The sequence below is a fragment of the Triticum urartu genome, chromosome 7, assembly GCF_003073215.2.
Source record: "Triticum urartu cultivar G1812 chromosome 7, Tu2.1, whole genome shotgun sequence".
NCBI lineage: Eukaryota > Viridiplantae > Streptophyta > Magnoliopsida > Poales > Poaceae > Triticum > Triticum urartu.
This window is the reverse complement of record NC_053028.1, coordinates 608,624,681-608,633,009: the sequence shown is the minus strand read 5'-3', so window position 1 is coordinate 608,633,009 and position 8,329 is coordinate 608,624,681.

Below are 8,329 nucleotides of genomic sequence, written 5' to 3'. Positions count from 1 at the left end.
CATGCAACTGCTTCCAGAACTTTGAGGTAAACTGGGTTCCTCTATCTGATACGATGCTCCTCGGAACTCCATGCAAACATATGATTCTGGTCATCTATATCTTTGCCAACTTAGCACTTCTGTAAGTGGTCTTTACTGGGATGAAATGTGCTACCTTCATCAATCGATCGACTACAACCCAAATCGAGTCATAGCCTGAACGAGTCCTTGGCAATCCCGTGATAAAATCCATACCTAGTTTATCCCACTTCCATTCGGGTATCGGCAATGGTTGCAACAATCCTGCTGGCTTCTGATGCTCTGCCTTTACTCTCTGACATACATCACAAACTGCTACATACTCCGCAATATCCTTTTTCATTCTGGTCCACCAGAAAACATCCTTCAAATCAAAATACATCTTGGTATTTCCTGGGTGAATCGAATACGGTGAGTCATGTGCCTCTTGCAAAATCAACTTTCTGATCTCCGGGTCATTGGGCACGTAAACACGGTCTTCAAACCATAGGGTGTCGTGCTCATCCTCACGAAATCCTTTAGCTTTTCCTTTGCTCAGTTTCTCCTTTATGGCGGCAATCTCTTTGTACGTTTTCTGAGCTTCTCTGATTCTATCCATCAAAGTTGATCGAATCTCCAATGCTGCTACATAGCCTCTCGGAACTATTTCCACACATAGTTCACGAATATTTTCTGCTAACTCCTTGGGTATTTCTCCCGTCATTAACGTATTGACATGGCTCTTGCGGCTTAATGCATCAGCTACTACATTAGCCTTCCCAGGATGATAATGCAATTTCATATCATAATCCTTGATAAGCTCCAACCATCTCCTTTGTCTGAGATTCAACTCCTTCTGCGTGAAAATGTACTTCAAACTCTTATGATCTGTATACACCTCACAATGATTTCTAATGAGGAAATGTCTCCATGTCTTCAGTGCATGCACTACGGCTGCTAACTCCAAATCATGCGTAGCATAATTCAATTCGTGGGGCTTCAGTTGTCGTGAAGCATACGAAACAACTCTTCCTTCCTGCATAAGCACTGCTCCAAGTCCTCGACGTGAAGCATCGCAATACACCTCATAATCCTTGGTTTGATCTGGCAAAATCAACACTGGTGAGGTAACCAAACGTTTCTTCAACTCCTGGAAACTTGCCTCACAATCATCAGTCCATTTGAACTTAGTATTCTTCTTCAACAACTCCGTCATAGGCTTTACAATCTTTGAGAAATTCTCAATAAATCTCCGGTAGTATCCTGCGAGTCCAAGAAAACTCCGGATCTCTCCAACTGTTGTTGGTGCTTCCCACTTGGTCACGGTTTCGACTTTAGCGGGATCTACGGATATACCTTCTCCAGATATAACATGTCCGAGGAATCCTACTTCCTTCAACCAAAACTCACATTTGCTGAACTTGGCATATAATTGGTGTTCTCTGAGCTTTCCAAGTACCAAACGCAAATGCTCCTTATGCTCCTCTTCATCTCTCGAATAAACCAGGATATCATCAATGAACACTACGACGAACTTATCCAAAAACTCCATAAACACTTTGTTCATCATGTTCATAAAATAGGCAGGCGTGTTAGTCAGTCCAAATGACATAACGGTATACTCATACAGCCCATATCTGGTGGTAAAATCTGTCTTAGGTATATCCTGTTCTCGAATCTTCAACTGGTGGTATCCTGATCGCAAATCGATCTTGGAAAACACTTTAGCTCCTTGCAATCGATCAAGCAGATCGTTGATCATTGGTAGTGGGTACTTGTTCTTGATCGTTACTTCATTCAATCCTCGATAGTCAACAACCATCCTTAACGATCCATCCTTCTTCTCCACTAGAAGTACTGGTGATCCCCAAGGCGAAGAACTTGGGCGAATATATCCCTTATCCAGTAACTCCTTAATCTGCTTCTTAATTTCCACCAAATCTTTTGCTGGCATCCTATATGGTCTCTTCGATATTGGCCCAGTGCCTGGCAAAAGCTCAATCAAAAACTCAATGTCTCTATCCGGTGGCATTCCTGGCAACTCTTCGGGAAATACATCTGGAAAATCCTTTACCCCTGGTACTTCCTCCTGCACAACTCCTGATAAGGAATTTACTTGTGTCCGGTTTGGCGCATGCCGGGATACATACTTGATCCTTCTTCCTTCTGGCGTCGTGAGCAAAATTGTCTTACTGGCGCAATCGATGTTTCCTCCATACATCGACAGCCAATCTATACCAAGTATCACATCTAGACCTTGGGATTCCAAAATAATTAAATTCGTTGGGAAAACATGCCTTCCTATACTTAATGGCACTTGAAAACATCCTTGACTGGCCATGTACTCCGCTCCTGGTGAGCTTACTAGCATAGGTGTTTTAAGAATCCTAGTGGGCAGACTATACTTTTCCACAAATCCCCTTGATATGTATGAATGCGATGCACCAGTATCAAAAAGAACGAGTGCAGTAAATGACTTAACAAAAAACTTACCTATTACTGCATCAGGCTGAGCTTCAACCTCCTCCACATTAACATGGTTCACCTGTCCCCTATTGAAAGGGTTCGGCTTCTTCCCAGAACTTCCATTTCCGTTTTGTCCTTCAGGACAGTCATTTGCATAATGTCCTGACTTCGAACACTTATAGCAAGTGACGTGGCTCAAATCCTTCTTGGCTGGGGTTGATGGGGTGCTGCGGTTCTGTCCATTACTTCCTCCATTCCCATTACCATTATTGGTGCCATTGTGATTGTGCGAGCTACCTACTCCATGGGTATGCTGAAAATGTCCTCCTGGTCTAGGGGTAAAACGAGGCTTCTGCTGAGCTCCTGAGTTATACTTTCCTTGTCCATACTTCCTCTTGCGGTTCTCAATTTGCTGCTGCTTCCCTTCAATCATAAGAGCATGATCTACCAACTCCTGGTAGTTGTTGAAGGTGGCTACCATCAACTGCATGCTCAATTCATCATTCAGTCCTTCCAGGAATTTCTCCTGCTTAGCTGCATCCGTAGCAACGTCATCTGGGGCATAACGTGCTAGCTTACTAAACTCCTCCACATACTGGCCAACTGTCCGTCCTCCTTGGCGCAAGTTACGAAACTCACGCTTCTTCATGGCCATTGCTCCTGCTGAAACATGGGCAGTACGAAAAGCTTGCTGAAACTGGTCCCATGTGACAGTGTCGACTGGGAAGGTGGCTGTGAAGTTCTCCCACCAAGATGTTGCGGGTCCTTCTAACTGATGTGCGGCAAACTTCACCTTCTCCGCATCTGTGCATCCTGCTGTGGTCAATTCCCTAGATATCTTGCGGAGCCAATCATCTGCTACTATCGGCTCGGTGCTACTGGAAAACACCGGCGGATTCAGCCTAAGAAAACGGGCTAAGTGGTCAACATGTGGTGGTGGTGGTGGGTTGTTGTTGTTGTTCCCCTGATTCTGATTCTGAACTAGCAACTGCATCAAGGTGTTCTGCTGCTGGATCAACTGGGTGAGCTCCGGCGGAAAGGCAAATCCAGGGTCACGTCTCGGAGGCATCTGAGGGTTTAGAAAAGATGAGATATAAGAATAGAGGGGGTCTAAAGAGAAAACACTACCCATATGCACATGAGGCAAAAGCACACAATTCACTTCAATCAATCAAACAAAGGCATACAATCGATCTAGCTATCGCAAAAGTGCTTGGACTACTATATTTACATGGTGGACTACTACTACTGATGAGGTGGTCTACTAGAAATATTCTACGGTTGTAGACTCCATGATATCTGCTCCTGCTTCATCAACATAGTCATCATCACTACTTCCTTGCTCCGAGTCGGTGGCGTCGATGATGATGTAGTCCTCCGGGCTAATCTCCTTGGGTTCCTCGTCTTCATCTACTGGTGTCGGGCCTCCCATAAATACTGCTAGCTTCATAGTTAGGTCGGCATTCTTATCCACCAATACTTCAATTTCTTCTTCATAATCTTCGCGTGTAGCCTTGAGTTCTTCCTCCAGTTCCTTGATTCTAGTCTTAGCCTTCTTCAGATCTATCATGTCGGCGCACATCTGATTCTCCTGTCGTCGAATGTGCTGGTTTAACTCCTGAATAAAAGCTGCAATTGATCTATCTTTCCTGGTGCTGATCATCTCCCAGTGTTCATCTCGGCACCCACAAATCTGGTAGATAGTATCCTTAAGATCCTTGCGGTAGACTTCTCCAATGCGTCCCATGGCGATGTGAGCTGCCATACTCTTTCCTAGACTCCAAGTTGGGGCATCAAAAGAAAACTCTATGGGCTCAGTGACTGGCATGAACGTCCTTCCTAGAACTTGAACTTGAATCATCCAGCGCTCTTCTTCAGGTAAAGTGGCGTTGTAGGTTCCCGTGAAGCTTGGTACTCCTATGTTTAGGTATCTAGTAACTTCCTTCGAGTGACGTCCAAAAGGTGTATCGTCATCTGGTTGCGTGAACTTGTTCTTTGCATCTGCCATCCTAAAGAGTAGAAAAGATGAGAGGTCAGAAAAGAAGAGAATGAATAGTGATCTAGGTCTTTAGCTTAGTGGTCGTGTCCTACAGTCAGCGTGTGCTCTGATACCATCTCTGTAGCGACCAGACCTCAAACGGTCTGATCTCTGTGCTCCGGTGTCATCCCTGGATCAGTAATGCTGACACCACACAGTACTCGGAGGACTTATAGCAGAGTAGCAATCACACACTTATTACATCGAGTGTCTCCATAGAGAACTTATTACAATAAATATGGCTTAAGGCCATCTAGTGACGATAACAGCGGAAGGCTTGGAAGATAAGTGAGTCCATCAACTCCAACGGCATCACTAAGTATAGAACCACGACCTAAAACCTCCTTAATCGTCGTCTGAAAAGTCTACAACATTAACGTTGCAGCCCGAAAACGGGTCAGCACATGGAATATGCTGGCAAGGTAACACATAGAGAGTAATGGAATGCAACAGCTATACTATATGCATATTTGGCTGGTGGAAAGCTCTATGGTTACTGTTTTTGCGTAAAGCCAATTTTCCCCTACTTCAAAGGAATAAAATTAATTACTATCATGGTGGTTGTTAAACATTGAGAATGGTTGACAGCATCCTCAATCCCAATTAAAGTAGCATCATTAAAATCCCACAAAATTAACTTAGAGTAACATGTTGAGATTCACATGATAATCCAGGTACTAGATACTCAAGATGTCCATAACCGGGGACACGGCTAACCATGATTAGTTTAAACACTCTGCAGAGGTTTGCGCACTTTTCCCCACAAGACTCGATCGCCTCCGTTTGGTTTCTCGCACTACATGGTGTTTGAGAAACGGATGACCGAGACACAGTCTTTCAGAAGCGCTAGCACCTTACGACGGGTAGACCGGTACACCTACTTTCCCCTACATCTGCTAGTCTACCACTGTAAGAGTTCGCACAACTTAGTCAACTATGCCAGAGCCCATATTGGCTTGTGGCTGCACACGGAAGTTTCTAGTATGAATAATCTCATGATCCCTTTGGGCCTGGGTGGCGGTCCAAAGAAAACAGGCAAGTCCTGGTAACCCCAGGTGCCTCAATCCACCCAGATGTGTGTTAGGTTGCCACCTTAGATAAACCCTTAATTATCAATCTCACATCTGTCATGGATATCACTCACCCAATCCACGTCTACTAGCATAGCATGGCATAATAATCAAATGTAGAAGTAACTCCCAAAGGTTTGATAATAAACAGGTAATAGGTACTACCTCATCTACTTCCCATCCCACAATTTAATTAGATCCTAATCATGCAATGTGTGAGGATTGATCTAATGCAATAAAACTGGGTTGTAGAAAAGGTATGATCAAAGTGTTACTTGCCTTGGTGATGATCCGCGAAACCTAGAGATTCGAAGTAACAAGCGGCGCACTCCGGGTATTCTATCGCAGACAAACAACAAGCATACAATAAGTACTCATCTAATGCACAGGTAAAACTCAAATAGAAGATCTAACCAGAAAGTTCAACTTAAGAACCCTGGTTGGCAAAAAGAATCAAATCGAACGAAGCAAAAGAAATCAAACGGCGAAAGAAAACAACTTCGTTCTAGTAATCTAGATCTAGGGCAAATTTTACAGTAGCAAAAACTTGTTTAAGTTGATTATTCGGAAAGAGGGTTTCGAGACGAAACTCCAGGCGCTTGAATCGCCTGATTCCGATAAACGAGCGAAAAGTTATACTAAAACGAAAATCGGATCAGAAATCGCGATCAGAAAATAACCGCGGAAAAATCCGACGAAAAGAAAAACGACAAACAGAATTTTTTTTATTTTTTTTTAAAAAAACTGCATGGAAAACGAGGCGGCGGCGAACCTCGAAAGTCGCGCGGCTCCGGCGGCGGCGGCGGCGAGCGGCGGCGGCGGCGGGCGGTGGCGGGGCTGGGGCTAGGCACGGATTTCGAGGCGGGACACGGCCCGTAGGTCGGTTCGTTTTTTTAAATAATTACGCGCAGAAGAAAAATAAAAAGAAATACTAAACGGACTCCAAAAATCCCGAAATAAATTTTCCCGGGCTTCTAAAATCAAGCCGCACAAGGTGAACATTTATTTGGGGCCTAAATGCAATTTTGAAAAACGCACATTTTTCCTAAATTCAGATAAAATAACGAAAAACTCTGAAATAAAATCTTATTTGATTTTATTATTAAATCCTCAATATTTCTTTATTTTGGGAAAGTCATTTTATTCCCTCTCTCATATTTTTGTTATAGAAATAATTGATGATAAAATAAATAAAATCAAATGATCCTATTCTCAAAATTTGAGAAAACTCAAATATGAAAATAAAGAATTTCCCAACTCTCTCCGTGGGTCCTTGAGTTGCGTAGAAATTTCTAGGATCAACCAAAATGCAAAATAAAATATGATGTGCATAGATGATCTAATGTATAACATTCCAAATTGAAAATTTGGGATGTTACAAACCTACCCCCCTTAAGATGAATCTCGCCCTCGAGATTCGGGTTGGCTAGAAAATAGGTGAGGATGGTCTTTGAGCAAATCTTCCTCTCGTTCCCAGGTGGCTTCATCCTCCGTGTGGTGACTCCACTGAACTTTGCAAAACTTGATAACCTTGCTGCGGGTGACTCGACTAGCAAACTCGAGAATCTTAATTGGTTTCTCCTCATAGGTCAAATCGTTATCCAACTGAATTGCTTCCAATGGCACTGTGTCTCTCAAGGGTATGTCAGCCATCTCCGCATGGCACTTCTTCAACTGAGAAACGTGGAACACATCATGAACTCCTGACAATCCTTCGGGCAATTCCAACTTGTAGGCCACTTCTCCCATACGCTCCAATACTTGGTATGGTCCTATAAATCGTGGCGCTAACTTTCCCTTAACACCAAAACGCTTTGTTCCCCGAAGTGGAGACACTCGAAGATAAGCTCTATCTCCAACTTCGTAAACAGTCTCCTTGCGTTTAGAATCTGCATAACTCTTCTGTCTGGACTGAGCTACCTTGAGTCTATCGCGAATCAATTTCACCTTCTGTTCAGACTCTTTAATCAAATCAGGCCCAAACAACTAGCGGTCTCCAACTTCGTCCCATGACAACGGTGTCCTGCACCTCCTTCCGTACAAGGCTTCGAAAGGGGCCATCTTTAAACTGGTTTGGTAGCTGTTGTTGTAAGAGAACTCTGCATATGGCAAATTGTCATCCCAACTAGATCCATAATCTAGCGCACAAGCTCTCAGCATATCCTCCAAAATCTGATTGACTCTCTCGGTCCGTCCATCTGTCTGTGGATGAAAAGTTGTACTGAATTCTAGCCTGGTTCCCAAAGTTTCGTGCAACTGTTTCCAGAACTTTGAGGTAAACTGGGTTCCTCTATCTGATAGATACTCCTCGGAACTCCATGCAAACATACGATCCTGCTCATGTATATCCTTGCCAACTTAGCACTGGGGTAAGTGGTCTTTACCGGGATGAAATGAGCTACTTTCGTCAACCGATCAACTACAACCCAAATCGAGTCATAGCCTGAACGAGTTATGGGCAATCCCGTGATAAAATCCATGCCTAACTTATCCCACTTCCACTCGGGTATCGGCAACGGTTGTAACAATCCTGCTGGCTTCTGATGCTCTGCCTTTACTCTCTGACATACATCACAAACTGCTACATACTCCGCAATATCTTTCTTCATTCCGGTCCACCAGAAAATCTCCTTCAAATCCAAATACATCTTGGTATTTCCTGGGTGAATCGAATATGGTGAATCGTGTGCCTCTTGCAGAATCAACTTCTTGATCTCCGGGTCATTGGGCACATAAACACGGTCTTCAACCCATAGGG